Here is a 16,779-nt window from a genome sequence, read left to right as displayed (position 1 = left end):
AAAGATTTCATAGCCTAGTTGATTTAGAGGTTTCAGTTTTTATGCCAATTTATGTGACTATGAGTTTCTATATGTATTTTTATTTTAATCATTCCTAGTGGAAACCTTTCTAAGATTATTATAAATGTTACTATGTCTGAAACAGAGCAGGTGGCTTAGCATAGTCTACCTTTTGCCTGGAGCTCCAAGGCTGTGATTGAGAGCTCCAAGTGTTGATGGCCCTGTGACACAGAGTGACCCTCCACAGTCCCTATTTTATTTTTATTGTATTCTTATTGTTCCTTTCTCTGCCACCCACCAGCAGCAAGGTTCTGCCTGCTTCTAACAAACTACTATCTTCAACAAGCTATGCAATGGGGCATGGCTTGATAATAATGCCTCTCCGATATGCCCTGGATATCCTCTTGCATCCATGAGTTCTGGGGCAGTGGGTGCTATAATTATGGCTATTTTTCAGATGAGAAGTTGAGTCTCAGATAGGTTAAGTGATTTGCCTGCAGTGACAGTAGCAGAGCCAGAACTCAAACCCAGACTCGCTGATTCCTGAGATCTAATCCCTGTCCACTCCTGGGATACACTGTACTACCACTGAGAGTTTGTCACCTTAGCTGAGTGATCAGAGAGCTGCTCGGCTCTGTCTAAATCTAGATGGTTATGAGTTTTAAAACAATCATGACTGATTTTCCCATAGGTATTTCCTGAGCATCTAGTGCTGTCAGGGTTATGAAAGAGCATATCAAGTCTTTGAAAAGCTTGCAGTCTGCCTGGGAACATGGGCAGGAAGCAGTAAGGGGACATCACCAGTCTCATAACGAAGGTACTGGAAGAGTTCAGAATAAATGGTTTAAAAGAGCTGGGTAATCTCAACCCAAGGTTCTGCTTTCCACCAGGAGTGTGTGCTCAGACCTGAGTCAGAACTACTGAAAGAGGAGTTCCTGGTCGCTGAGGCTGTTCTAGTCTGGATGAGGTCAGAGACACTATGCTCTACATAGACGGGTTATGTGGCTCCACAAATCCTTGCATCCATTCAAAGTTGACCGACACTTAGAATGTGGGAAGCACTGTGCTAGGCCTGTTGAATGAACCAGGCCAGGCCTCAGGGTGCTTGCACTCTGGTGGGGAGGCAGCCAACAAAATAAACTAGATAATTAGAGACAGTGAAAAGCAAATGGGAAAAAAGCTACTTCAGATATGAGGAAGAGGTCAGGGACAGTCTTTCCAAACACTGTTTCTAAAACTTTTGGGGTTTTGTTTGTTTTTTCAAATCAGAATGCATATATTGAGTGCCTGCTGTATATTCATCACTGAGTGAATACCAGAGAAAACGATAAATACAATGCCTAACAAAACAGCAGCAGACTCACAGACTCCAAGAAAGAACTAACGTTTACCAAAGGGAAAGTGGGTGGGGAGGGAGAAGAGGATTAAGGGGTATTATGATCATATGATCAGCACACATAATATAGGGTGAGCAGGGAGAAGGGAGTATAGCACAGAGAAGACAAGTAGTGACTCTATAGCATCTTACTATGCTGATGGACAGTGATTGCAATGGGGTGGTGGAGGACTTGATAATATGGGTGAATGTAGTAACCACAATGTTGCTCCTGTGAAGCCTTCATAAGATTGTATATCGATGATGCCTTAATAATAATAAAAAAAAGATAATGCATGCCCTAGAGAATCCCACAGTCCAGTGGTTAAGACTCTAGAACAAGGATGTGATGGCTAATTTTGTGTGTCAACTTAGGGCCACAGTGCCCAGATATTTGATTCTGTATGTTTTTTAGATGAGATTAACATTTGAATTGGTGGACTTTGAGTAAAGCAAATCGCCATCTGTAGTGTAGGTGGGCCTCATCCAATCAGCTGAAGGCCTGAACAGAGAAAAGACTACCCCCCGTCCTACCCACCCCAGGGGAAAAAGGAATCCTGCCAGCAGAAGGCCTTTGACTTGAACTGCATCTTTTCTCTAGTCTTCAGCCTGCCAGCCTAGATCAACAGATTTTGAACTTGACAAGCCTCCACAAATATGTGAATTCCTTAAAATGAATTTCTTAAAACCAATTCCTTAAATATATATATATGTATATATATATATATTTTTTTTTCTGGAGAACCCTGAATAATACAAGGAACAATAGCACAAAAGTGAGTTGGACACTCTAAAAAGAGTCCTTATGAACCCAGTACCATAGCACAGTGATTGTTCTGTCTGGAGGGTGTAAAGAAAGACTTTGGATATTGGAGCAGAGCCCTGAAAACTAAGTATCGGCTAAGAGATGAAAAAAGGAACTCCCAAGCATCACTCAACAGGGTACTACTCATTCCCTCTATTTCCTTAGTGGTTGTGTGGATTTTGGTCTGATCCTCCCTCAGGTCTCTTCTTTCCAAACTACTGTTCAGTTCAAGCACCCTGCTGTGTGACTTAGGCAAATCTCCTAACATCTGAGCCTCAGTTTACTCCATGCTAAAAGCCTTTTTCATGGCACCCAAGAAAGTGCCTTGTACACTTAAGGACTTTATATTTCTTGACTGTTATTGAAGTATTAAGGTATATTCATGCCCTAAGGAACTTCAGTGAGTTTCTTCAGATTCTATCCAAGGACATAATGGAAAATCAGTTGATATTACAGCATGTACTATTTAAAGTACCTGTAAGGAAAGACAAATATTTTAAAAATTTAAATAATCAAATGGTACTATGGAAGATTGTAGAATCTTATATCCTGGAATTTCATGAAAAATAGAGAAGCTCCTAGGACATCAGTGCACAAGGGGTAGGAGGATAGAAGGTACATCATCTTGCATCCCTCCAAGGGCAGAGTTGGATACAAAACCCAGATGTCTGACCTCAAATTGGCATCAGAGGACAGCTAGGCTGTTTGTTCTCTGAGACAGGGAAGAGAGCACGGACCATAGGAGGATGGAAGAACTCTGACCCAGTCTTTCCCCACCAGGTGGAAATAGGAGTTAATGGAGATGGTATATGCCTGGCCAGGGAGGAGGATCACCCTGGGACACCAGGATGACCCTGAAGAAGGCCCCATGCAGTCATTATATCTATAGAACCTGCTCACAGATTCTTCAGGATCACAGTGGTTCAATTAAGAGTACTAACTGGGGACCCACCAGTGGCCTGATGAAGGTGGTTTTTCAGGGAATAAACTTCCTTACTTAGAGCCCTTTACTTACCCAGACCCCACGGGACCAAATTACTCTTCTTATAGCCAGTTTTTTGTTTTGTTTTGTTTTTATTTTGGTATCATTAATATACAATCACATGAGCAACATTGTAGTTACTAGATTCCCCCCATTATCAAGTCCCCACTACATATCCCATTACAGTCACTGTCCATCAGTGTAGTAAGATGCTATAGAGTCACTACTTGTCTTCTTATAGCCAGTTTTATTGTTCAAAGAATGCCATGTGGACAGAAGAAACCAAATCCCTGCAAAATTCAGCTGGCTATTGCATCTATTTAGAAGATTAAAAACACGCCAGCACATATTGTTTCCCTCTTAAAAGGAGCAAGCTGCTAACTAGACGACTCTAGGGGTGTTCCTTAAGTTTCAGGCCAGATTAAGGCCGGACACACATTAGGGAACTGAAAAGTTCGTACATCTAGAAAAAGAGAAAAAGAAACCAAAAAAAGGATGGGAAGGGAAGACATTCTGCACATATTCAGAGCCCACAGTGGTACTGGATTAGACCAGGGGCCTTTTGATCCCTATGTTTGCATCTTGTTTCTACCCCCCTTATTAGTTTTGTCATCTGGTCTTTTCCTGCTTAACCCCTTTGGCCCCACTTTCTTCTACCAAATCTAATGACACCCACTCTTCTATTCCTCAACTTTGTAAACATTAGCAAATAGAGGATGTCAGGAGCTATAGTAGTATGCCTAACACATAATGAGTGGGCTTTCAAAATACAATCCCTATTAATTCACCAGAAATGGTTCTTTCTTTCTGTTTCCATTAAAGCACATTAGTTAATTGTTTTGCAATCCAGACATACAGCAATGAGATTATCACCAAAGAAACAACACAGCATGCACTGTGTAGAAACTCCAATTCCTTGCCACCATTTGGTTTAGAATTGAACGTTTTCATCTTTATTTTACACCCAATGCAGAAATGCCTCAAATTTATTTACCCACTAGACACTAATGCACATTCTAAGGGAAATTACCCTCACTGGGATGTGACTATGGTTGTAAAATGTTAAATAACAAATCACTTAGTGAAAAAAAATTTTTTTTGCTTTTAAATAAAGAGGAGAGGGATAGTGGAGTTCATTAAATAAGTCGGTCAGATGTGTGCTTTGCTCTCTTCAACACATCACTGAAATCGAGGGTCCGCCTGTCTCCATTTATCTTAAACTGAACTGAGGCTCCTAGCTCTTGGAAAGGACACCAGAAATGATCAATGAAATCCTAGTGCACAAAGTCAAAGGTTAAACATATTATTGCTCACCACAGGCCAACCCTAACCTCAGGATGAATGCCATAAACAAAAAAGGAAAAATATAGTTAGGGCTGTTACAGGACCAGCTCTCATCTCCAAAGAATTACAAAAGGGAAATGATGACCCCTACTGGTAGCAGCTAGAAGAGCCAGCCTGCCTTGGGCCCCGCCGAGAGCCGAAGGCACATAGATTTCCACATGAGCGTGTTTTCATCCTGAGCAGGAGGATATCTGTGAGAAACAAAGGATTACATTTTTTTCGTGTAGGATTAGAGCTGAATTTGTATTTGCAAAACAGCAAAACTGAATGAAAGGGAATTTTTGGGCCCTGGGTGTGAAGCCCCAAGGCAGGCTTCCTTATGGACGCAGATGGGCCTCTCCCACCTCCAATTCTTGCCATGTCTGCCAAGGCAGGGGTGGAAGGTGGGAATGGGGAGGGCTGCCCACCATACCTTCCCTTACAAGTCAGTCACCCCTGATCTCAAAGCCCAGAGCTCCCTTTCTAGCTTAAAGGTTCAAGGCCCCAGTACCATCACCAGGGCGCTCAAAGAAACCACCTGCTGATCACAGTTCACAGTGCTGATCGCTAAGTCATTCTTGCTCTCTCTAAAATACAGGCACACTTTGGGATTATGCTTTCTGGCCCCCTTGTGGTCGGATAGGACCATGCGAATAGTTCCAGGCAATGTGTTTTGAGCAGAAGTTAGAGCATTAATTGAGGGTGCAAAACCTTCCAGGGCTCATTTTTCCACAGTGAGCAGAGTTCCCCAGCCCCCAGCCCACAAGCGCCATAAACCATAGTAGAAAATCAAAACTTGAGATTCAGGGGTTGTTTGTTATGCAACATAACCTAGTTCATCATGACTGACCCATCAATCCAAGCTCACAGGGTTGAGAACCTTGCACTCAGAAGAACGCTGGAATTCAAAGAGGATTTTTGAGGCTGTATCAGGTAAGCCAGGGCTTAGCTTCTTCTTGAATTGAGAAAACTAAAGTGAGACTGATGCTGTGCTGGTCTAGCAAGGCACTTCCCTGCTTTTTTCACATTGTGGCTTAGGCAGATGATGTTAATATGTGAATGGCACTTTGGAATAAACTGAGGGGAAATTGGGAATATCTATTCGGATTTGGCAAAAACTTCACTTGATTTTCTTAACATTATGTAATTACAATATGCTAAATAAAACGCAAAATTTCAGGGAACATATTAATTACTGACTTTGAAGTCTTTTTAATGTTTTAATTGAGAAACTTGGACTTGCTTGGTGAATATAACTTTTTGCATTATGTTTTATGCTTGAAATGAACACACACACATCCTGATAAAGACTTGCTAATGAAAATCTCTTCAAATTTGTGGTAGTCACCATCCATGAGAAAAATTGTATTCACAGGTAGTGATGAAATTTTGTAATTATCTGTACTGCATACAATTCCAAAATTGTTGAAATTATACTTAAAGAATCTAATGACTCTTCTGAATGTTGAAATTTCTTGTAATAATGCAAACGGTTTTTTAGTTCAATCTGATTTTTTCATAGGGAGTATTTCAAAAGTGATGAAACTCTAGTTTGCAAAACACATATGAATTGGAGCAGTCACCCTGTGGCTAGCTTGGATACCACTGAGAGAGCTCAATCAGCACAAATGGACAGAAATATCCAAGATACATGATCATTCTGTCCAGGGTTCCACCTGGAACTGTGTCCTCACAGCAGCCTCTTCTTAAACTCCTCATTGTCACCCCATTCTTCTTATCATGAAAGCCAAACTCCTCCCTGCCCAGCTGACAAGGCCCTCCTTTCTCAGCCCTGTGTCTGACCTCATCCATTCTTCATGCCTCACTTGCCCCAGTGCAATTTGACTTTCGTTATGACACCAAGCTCTTTGCTGCCCCAGGACCTTCACACAAGCTATTTGTTCCCTGTGCTGGAAACATTCTTCCCTTCAGTTTTCACCCAGCTAACCCCTACTCATGCATCCATTCCTCAGAATGCCTTCTCTGACCCCCTAATCAAAATACAGTCTTCCCAGACTTATTGTTTTGTGTTTCAGTTTCCTTGTTTGTGAAAATGGAAATAAAAATAGGCTTTACATGATGACTATTGCCAACATGACTGTGTGATGCATAGGGAAGTTAAGAGAGTAAATCCTAAGAGCTCATCAGGAGAAAATTTTTTCCTATTTTTTTTTCTTTTTCTTTTCTTTTTATTGTTTCTATATGACAACCATCATGTTGTATGCCTTAAGCTTATACAGTGATGTATGTCAATTATTTTTCAATACCAGAAACAGTAGCATAAATAACTTTTAATAGGCTTGTTTTGAGGAGTAAATGAGATATGTAACACATGTGAGCACCTGAAATAGTGCCTGACTTGAAATCAGTGTTCCATAAATCATCATTGCACCTTTCCCTTTTCCTTTTTGTCCCATATTGCAATTATAAATAGATATTTATCTATGTCTATTTGTTTCCCAGTAGACTGTGACTCCATTAGGCCAGAAAGCATGTTTTCTTTGTCTACTACTGCATACCCAAGACCTGGCACAGTCCCTATATCAATATATATTTGTTGAATGAATAAATGAATTCATACAATGACAACACAGTTGGACATGGAAATTTTACACAGTAGATAATCCTCATAAAGTGATTGGAGGGTGAATATGAAAAGGTTTAAAATGCTAATATAAAAATTAATTTGGCCCACTTCCTTTCAGTCCTTACCACTTCCCTAGCCTGACCCCACCCTGCCATTCTGCCTTCCCTTCTTCACCTTTATCCCTTTCTGTTCCTGAAGCTGTTTCTCTGCCTTGCTCTTTGTATCATTCACATATGGCATTTGGTACACAGTAAGTGCATTTGGTACACAGTAAATGCTCAAGAAATATTTATTGACTAAATGCTAGAATGGTTGGGTGGATGGATGAGTCAGTGGATCAAGGGATGGATCATCGAATCAGGTGAACAAGAGGATGAATGTGGTACTTCCTCCCCACTTAGCATGGAGGAAATCTCTTCTTGTGGTTTCAAAGATCACCACCCCACAGTCTCCATCCTGATGCTCTGCTAACCCAGTGGAAACAGAAGTGTTTCCTTGTAGTTAATTTAAAACCTAAACATGAAACTGGTCTGATGGGCCTGGGACACTCAAGGCTCCATCTGGGTGCCCCTCCATTATTCCTAATGGCTAGCCTTGCAATGGAATTACTTCACTCTTCAGAATAGAGTGCGGGGCTCCCAACAGCAAGCATGTACTGCAAAGACATTCTGCTTCTATAAATATGCTTTTCTAAATGTTAAAGGGTTAGAGCAATTTCCAAAGGTCTCTGCCTCGAAGGAGCCCTCAGATGGTATTTAATTGAACTACTTTTGCTTTGAGAAGTGAGGAAACTAAAATGTAAGAAGTGGAAATGCTTCTTGGTTTTATGTCAAAATACAGGCTTCTAGATAAATAATGGAAAAAGAATTTTCTGTTATTAAACTCAGGAAAATGAATATAAACAGCTCAACCAAGGAGAGCAAATATTTTTGTAGGATGGTAAGAGGAAAAATAATCTCCTTTTACACTTTATTTTCAACACCTTAACAATTATTGAAAACACATTTGCTGATAAAAATCACTGGAAATCCCTTTTCCTCCTTTGGCACTGAAAATTGAATGTGAAATATAAACATGACTACTGCAAGTTTAAATATTAACTTTTTTCATAATATCCATATGGTGTTTCCAGAGCAAATTCCCTTGAACAGAGGAAACTGAATTTTGTAAAGTCTAAAAGAGATCACCTAAGTGAAGCAAACTCTCTGAAAATGGTCAAATGATCAATTTGTCATTTTGTATTTGTGAAAACATTTGAATGACAATGGGCTACTTTCAACCCAAGTTACATCAAGGAAGCAACAATTAAATCCTTGCTCTTGTTCCATGTATTCAGAATGTTTGTGTAATTCCGAATTTGATGTGATGTTCTCTGAAGACAAGAGGAAATTGGAGCTGCTGAGTCAACATTCACAGAATCCTGAAAAGAGAAGGTAAATGAGTGAACTGGTTTAAAGCTGCTGTTCACTGCAGAATTCCAGTGGGCACATTAATTTAGACGGCAGTGTGAATGGTGCCTGCTAGAGTTCTTTAGTGAACAACCTGAACATCTGTACTTGGCATAGTTTGTAGTTGTACTGCTATACTGTTTGGCTACCTGAAATAGCCCTCTAATTTGAAGGGAACCCAAACCACAGGAAGGTAGGACCCTAAATCCCATTATGATAGCCCACAGCAGCCCAGGGTGGCTCCAGGTACAAGCCCACTGGCTTGTACCCAGTGTAGTACAAGCCCTGTACCCCAAACAACATCGTGCACACCTCCACATTTCCACCAGGTTATATTTTGATCAAAATGTGCCATTTTTGTAGGCCAAAACAGTCGGATATTGGAAATTCAAATAGTTTTAACCTAAGAGCTAGAGTATATGGGAAATGTGTGGCCAGACAAGCACTCTGCTCCACTATGCTCTCCAGGTTAACTGTGCATTTTTATAGAGCCAAAGAGGATACATGTTTTCTCTTCCCCACAACCTGAATCTGGACCAGGCTCAGTCAAAGTAAGACAAATCTGTGTTCCTGCCCAGAACTCTAAGTCTAAAACCAATGACACAAAAATGCAGGCTAAATGGACAGCAGAGACCATCAAAGGCAGCAGTAATGGAGTTGAGAGTTCAGAAGTAGTGGGGTGCATGGGGCTGCACTGACCACTGCTCAGGGAGCCTGGGTAACATGTGGAAGGGCTGAATCCAGTCCGCATTCTGGTCACCAACTGTTCCTCCTAGCACATGGTGGCAAAGCAGGCCCCTTTTCCTAGTGCACACATATGAATAGTGGTGGTCCTAGGCAGGAGTTCAGGTAAAGGCACCAGCAATCTATTCCAGGACATAACACTGTCTGTGGCCTCAGCTGCCCAGCCTCCCTTTGTTCCTGTTATCCAACCTTCCGATCAATCCTGTGATCTCCCCATTACCCTCCCAATGTGTCAGTTTTCTGCTTGAGTTTGCGGGAGTCAGTTTCTGCATCTGTTGTTTGTCCAGCAGAGCCCTTACCACACACCCGTTCTTGCCAGGTTATCCCACCTTGCTTTGTCATATAAGAGCCACACTTAATGGGATATACAGAATTAAAAGGAAAAGAACATTTTGGATGAGTTATTACTCTGCTACCCAAATAATATGAATCTGACTCCACATACTGAACTTTTTAAACAGACAAGGATGTCGGGATCTATCCCAAACCCTTCATTTGGCAGATAAAACCCAGAGGAGGCAGGTAAGTTGTTGAAGGCCACCTAGATAGTTCATAGCAACTTCTATTAGCCTCTCTATTTCAGCTGCTTAATTGCGTTATTTATGTGGGCACTAGAATGTAGCTGGAGTTAAACAAAAGAGGGGCATCAATTCTGCTCACCAAGCTGTGCCTAAATGCTCACAAGATGCTTTCCTAAAATCAATTTTGCCTTTAAACTCTAATTCTGGCCTACAAGCAAAACTCTGATTTGTGAAATCTGAAGAACAATGTTGTAAGATGTTTTCTACATTAAAAAATTAAGATTTACAGTATAACAATCCCTCTGCTTGTAGTTACTGGAATAAAATAATGAGGACTCTAAAGACAGAGCAGGAGGTGCATGAGAGCAGCAGTCACATGTGAGCATCTCTCCTCCCAGAATAAAACAGAGTCTTTGTCCTGAAAATGCTACAAAAGATGTGGGAGAGGAGCAGTGATAGAAAACAGGAGGGGCTAACCCAAGCAATGTTTTGTTTTACTGACTCACTTGTCTTAATCTAGGTTCACAGGGTCAAGAACATCAAGGAAGGAATGAAAACATATTTTCCATTTTCTCAGTTACAAAGTATGTGTTTTTTGTGAGACAATACAAGAATTCATTGGAAAATTTTTCATCTGCATATCTCACACAGCATCCTAAGATGCAAAGGGAGGGAAGTTTTAGCCCAGTTTAGAGATCAGGACATGAAGGCCTAGAAAGAAGACCATAGAAGTCACAGCCTGAGCTTTACCCAGTAGACCACAGTGTCCTTGTAATTCAGAGGTCAGCAAACTTTTTTCTATAAAGAACAAGATGGCAAATCGTTTAGGCTGTGTGGGCCTTACAGTTGCAACTCTGCCAATATGGTGAAAGCAGCCACAAAGGTAAACAAATGGGAGTGGATGTGCTCCAATAAAACTTTACTCAAAAACCACTGGGCCAAATTTGGCCGATGGGCCATAGTTTGCTGACCTCTGCTGTAGTTGATCAAAGTGCACCTTCCAAAACCCACACGCTCTGTCATCACAGACTCTTTAAACTCAACCATGAACACCTTTCAAATAGTAGCATCATGTCTCAGATCCAGAGGTGTAATTTCCTGCAGTAAGAGACAACATTCCTGTTTTTTCATCAACAATAACAGGCAGAAAGCCATGTTTATGGGAGGGTAAACCTTTCTGACACATCCATGTTGCCAAGATAGGCTTCACTTACCAAGAGGACAAAAGCCTCTCTTGCACCCCTCCGTTCATCCCTCCGTATAACATGTATAATGTTGCAATTCAATCCGCAGAATTAGTATACATCATCTAATCTCCCCTTGCAAGCATTTTTACCTGAAAAACCAGGCAGCAGTCTCATAGTGACAGCATGAGAATAACTTGTCATTCTGGTAATGGTCTAACTGCATATAAGTGTCTGTCATAATGAAAATTGGTCTCTTCCATTTCAATTTATTTTGTCAACAATCCAAACGGAGCTCGAATATATCTTCCAACCCCACTGCACGCAGACTAAATAGGGAAGAGAATTTCAAAATGAACCTCATCATCATATGACTAAATATTTACATTAAAAAAGATTCTCTCTTCTGGAAGACATCCCAGCTCTGCTGTTCTCCCCTGCCAGTACACCTGCAGCTTTTTGTAACTAATTAAGGAACTCCAGAAAACACATTCAAAAGGGCCTCAGCAAACAGATGCACACTCCATTAATTAAACAAACTGGAGCAATCACCCAGTCTGTAATTGGAAAATGTACTTCTTTCCTCCATTTTAAGGCAATCACAGTTATTTGCAAATGTTTTTTGATAGTTTCTCAAAAGAGAAAGTCAGCTAGCAGCAGGCTCTGGCTTTCTGTAGCAGGGGTGGCAGGTATTTGGGAAAGGTTAGAGGTATGAAGCAGTTGCCCAGGTTCACTAATTAGCTCCTCTGACCCTTCTTCTCCCTCCAGAAGACTGTTCTAATGAGGAGAGTAAGTTTAAGTCCTAAATAAAGAAAAGGAGGCCTGGTAATGCTACTTAAGGGCACAAAAACCTTCTCCTGCAGTACACTTTCAGAGCTCTAACCAGGGTGCACAGCTCTGAGTGTGTGCACAGGTAACCACAAATGAGTGGTCCCACTTAGCTGGTTCTCACCGTCTACAGAGGCAATGTTAGGAGCAGGAAGAAGGTGGAGAAGGCCACTGGAGAAAGGAGGAAGGAGACAAAATAGTGTGCAGTCTTCTTTCCTTTACTCTTGTCCTGGGTTCCAGGCAATGTTTTGGGAAAGCCCTAGTCTTAAGGAAGATTTCCTTTGCAAGGAGTTATCCTAGTACTTCAGCATCCCAATCAGGGCTTACAGATGCCATAGCCTTCAGGAGCCAGTATTCAGGTTTGTAAGCTGTTGGTCTTAGCAACAAACCTATCTTTCTACACTCTGTAATATGGAGCTAAGACTCTGCAAACTGATTCTCCTTTGTCAGCTGGCTTGTTGTTAGGTGCCACTGATAGAGGGCACTAGAGGGACACTGAGAAGCTGGCAGAGGGAGAAAGGACATGTTTCCTGTTCTGCTGTTTCCTGTTGACATCACCCCAGAGATGACGCTACACCCCAGTGCAATAGTTGGTCCCATTTTCCAGTATCTTCCAGAGCCCCCAGAAATAATCTCAACTCATCCTCACAATCCACCCAGATATACCACCACCCACTGGCAGCATGCCCTTTTCATAGTTTGAGTCCCAGATCCATAGGGTCACTCCAGTAAGAATCAAGGTTCCAATAAACCCATCATCCTACCTTGTTTCTAAAGCCAAGGAGTACTCTGTGCTTTCTGCAGTTAGTTCCTTTGATCCCTCAGTGTTCCCTTTTTGCCTTGTAAGTCTCTTTTAAAGAGATAGTTTAATATAAAGAAAATCAGTGAAATTTTTTTTTCCCTGACATGACTCTGACTGGTCCAATATTTGATAGAAGAGATCCTGGGAGATTGATCCTCAAAGGTGAGATTCTGAGATTGGTTTAGTCATGTCCTTGGACTTGAATGTTATGCTGTGCTGAGGTCCTTGAAAAATGGGATGTTAGTGATAGTAATCTATACTGGGCAGTGATGTCATGATTAATCAAATTATCACCTGTAATTGATTTTTATGGAGTGCCTACTGAAGCAGTTGGCTCAGGGACCAAGTGGCTGCTGCACTTGACCATTAAAGAAATGGTAATCAATTCAAAGACCATATAGTGAGATGGTTGCTTCTAACTGCACTGAGGAGATTAAGAAAGAAAATGACAATCTCAGGCTTTAAATGCTCAGCTTAATTTATGGTCAGAGAGCCAGAGAGATTTTATGGCAGTCCTCAAAGAAATTGTTATTTCTTGCAGGTACAGGTCCCACCTCAAAAAAAAAAAAACAAGCCCAAAACGTAATTGTGTGAGTTGCAGAATTACAACTTAGGTTTAATTCTCAGATTCACCAAGACTTAAATGTGAAAGTTAAGGCATTGATTGGGAAGAACTGGGACCTCAGACTTAACATGGGGATATCTGGGTGGATCCAGATGAATCTGAGAATCCTAAACCTCTGGGTTTTTCTGAGCCTCTTTTTCACAGAAAGGAGCAGCAGCTTCTCCTGTATCTAGAAGACTGATCTTCCCTTGCTTGCCTTGTCATAACTTCACCTGCTGTCTTGCAAGGGTATGCCTATTTTCTCCAAGACTCACTCAGTGTTAGTTAAATATTGTTGCCCAAAAATTCCTATAAAACTTAGTGTCCTAAAGCAACAATAAGCTTTTATTACCTCTTACAATTTACTTTTATTATCTCTTACAATTTCTGTGAGTCAGAAATTCAGGAGCAGCTTAGTTGGGCAATTCTGGCCCAGGGTCTCTTATGAAACTGCAGTCAAGATGTCATCTGGAGATAAATCAACCAAAGGCTGACTGTGGACTGGTGCATTTGCTTCCAGGATGGTGCACCCTTATGGCTAGAGCCAAGTTGGTGCTGGCTGTTGGCAGGAGGCCCTACTTCACTACCACATGCACTTCTCCCCAGGGCTGCTTGAGTGTCCTCACAACATGTGGTTGATTTCCCAAGAGTGAGTGATCTAAAACAGGGTGCAAGGAAGCCTCAGGCCCATCCTGTAGCCTCAGGTGACAGGACCAAGGGTAGATACTGACCCATGAAGTGTACTAGAGGGAAAAGCTCTGCTAAAAAATAGGTTCTATCCATCAGTAATCTGATCTGGAGTATTTGGTGGCCAGAGCCTAGGTCCTTAAGGTGCACACAAGAGGGATACCCTAAAGCAGCAAGGCTGTATTGAGTTAAAGTTCTGCAGAAGTAGGAGCTATCAGGAGGAGAAAGATACATGGGGGTGGAGGGGATGGCATTCAGGAGACAGAGGGAGGAAAGATGTCAGAAATAGCAGGAATTGTAAAGGCAAGTATTAGGAAATGTTACATTACCTTGAGATAGCGTATCTGTAATTCAACCTAAATATCTGGCATTATTCCAATGCCAAAATAACCCTGTCAATAGAAAGACCTCAGGCCTTTCCAGTCCCTGAGACATGCCTCATTCTGACTCTTTAATAGCTCCTGGACAAGCCTGAGTTTTGCCTCCCTCTTTGTCATATTTACCTTCTTAGAAAAACCATCATTGCAGTAATCTTTGCAAGGTTATGTTCCTTACAACCAAAGCAGCCAAATGAGCCAGGGATTGCAAATCATCTTAAGAGTTTACACAGCTTTCTCACAGCCCATTGCCATGGAATCCTTACAGCAGCCTAGAGAGGGAAGAGCAGTGACTGCTCCATTTCACAGAAGAGGTGACTGAGGCTCATAGAGATTGAAGCAATTGGTCAAGTTCACCTAACTCATAAGGTAAATCAGGGCAGACTTACCAAACCCAGTTTTATCTCCTGGCCCAAAGCTTTTTCCCATGTCATCATATAACTGCTACCATATGTGCTATCATGCACACACAGAACTACAAGAAAAACACTGAGGCACTTCATACCTTCCATGTGATGAGCACTGTGCTAGGAGTTAAGGAACAGCAGGGATAAAACAATGATCCCTGCCTCGTGGAGCTTCCATTCACGGGTACAGTCACATGAAGCAAACCACAAGCATAAAATGAATTCTGGAAACCCACCCATTATCTGCCCCATTATCCTGCAACTTCAGCACTTGAGGATGCGTATATGGCTATTAAATACTCATATACACAACATACATGCAATGGAATATTACTCAGCCATAAAAAAGAATGACATCTTGCCATTTGCAACAACATGGATGGACCTAGAGGTATGATGCTAAGTGAAATAAGAGAAAGACAAATACCGTATGACTTCATTTATATGTGGAATATAAAAAACAGAACAAGACAAATGAACAAGCACACAAAACAGAAATAGACTCATAAACATAGGGGATAGACTGGGTGACTGCCACACTTAATTACATGGGCAGGAGTGGGGGGTGAAATAGGTGAAGGTGCTAAAGAGGTACAAAATTCCAATTATAAAATATATTAGTCATAGGAATGAAAGTACAGCATAGGGAATATAGTCAATAACATTGCAAAATCTTTGTATAATGACAGATGGTAAATACTTATAATGGTGAGCATTAAGTAATGGATTTAATTGTCAAATCACTATGTTGTACACCTGAAACCAATATGATATTGTATACCAAATATCTTTCAATAAAAATGAATAAATGCACATATATATACACACATATGGTTTTATTTATGTATATAATTGCTATGATTGTGAGTACACTATTATTGTTCAGACAGCCTGCACAATTAAAACAGGGATCCGCTTACTAGATATAAAACTTCAAGCCTCAGTTGTCTCATCTGAAGAATGGGGATGACAATAGTACCTATACAACAGTGCTATTATGAAGATTCAATGAATGGAATATGTTAAGTGCTCAGAGCAGCATCTGGTATATGATAAGTATGTATTTTATTAGTGGAAGGATGAGGATAATTGTTATAATTTTTAAATTATTATTATTATCATTGAAACTTGAAATGCAACCCTCTTTAGATAAGTTTAAACCCTTTTCCTCAAAATTATGTTTCCTCAAGGAAACAAGAGAAGAAACTGGGACTGTAAGCCTGGGCAAAACTTAATTCAAATCCTGCCTGTTCCTTGCTGTGTCTTTTGATGAGCCAATTAACCTCTCTGAACTTCAGTCAGCTTACCTACAAAATGAAGTGTAATAATATCTACATCCTCTGGCTTGCTGTGAGAATTATGTGGCACATTGGTTTTGTATACAACTGGTACAGTAAACACGTAATAAACAATACCACTGCTGTCGTCACCATCATCATCACTTTTGCTACCTGCAAACTCTAGTGAGTGGCAGCAAAGCAAATTTAATTTTTAAACTATGCAGGTTTTGTTAGGAAAATAAAAATGATGTCTTGCTTTATCATTAGATACTTACTATTTTCCCTCAGCCCTGATATGGCATCTGTGAGGAATGTTTGGCACACAGGAAGTTTTCAATCAAAGTTTTTAAAACTTAATATGGTGCCTTGAATTAATTAATACTCAAGATCCCTTTTCTTTCTCCATCCTCTTCCTCAGTTCCAAGAAGGAGAAATCTCCAGGGACTGGTCAGATTTGTGAACATTGATTGGGCTGAAGGGTGGGGACACCCTGTATTAGCAGATCTATGCACATGGGATGGAAGGAGTCCAGGCCAGCTAGGACTAGGTTAGCCTGGTAACAGGCACTGGAGATTTGCACTGTTTTTTTACAACCCCTGTCCCAGGTTAAAGTCTTCTGGCTCTTGAAGGGCTGGAATGATCAACCTTTCTTGATGGTAAGAACTTAGCCTTGAGTCTTGACACTGGAGAACCACATAGGCAGAGCAGGACCCATATTCTGCTACCTTTTCAGGGTAGTCTAAGCGAAAGAGTTGGTCCACGTTGCCCAGTCTAGCTTCTCAGAGTCCTCTGCATTTACAGGTACATGTCAGCTTGCTGTTTACA

This window comes from Manis javanica, chromosome 17, assembly GCF_040802235.1.
Source record: "Manis javanica isolate MJ-LG chromosome 17, MJ_LKY, whole genome shotgun sequence".
NCBI lineage: Eukaryota > Metazoa > Chordata > Mammalia > Pholidota > Manidae > Manis > Manis javanica.
Note: the sequence above shows the minus strand (reverse complement) of the source record.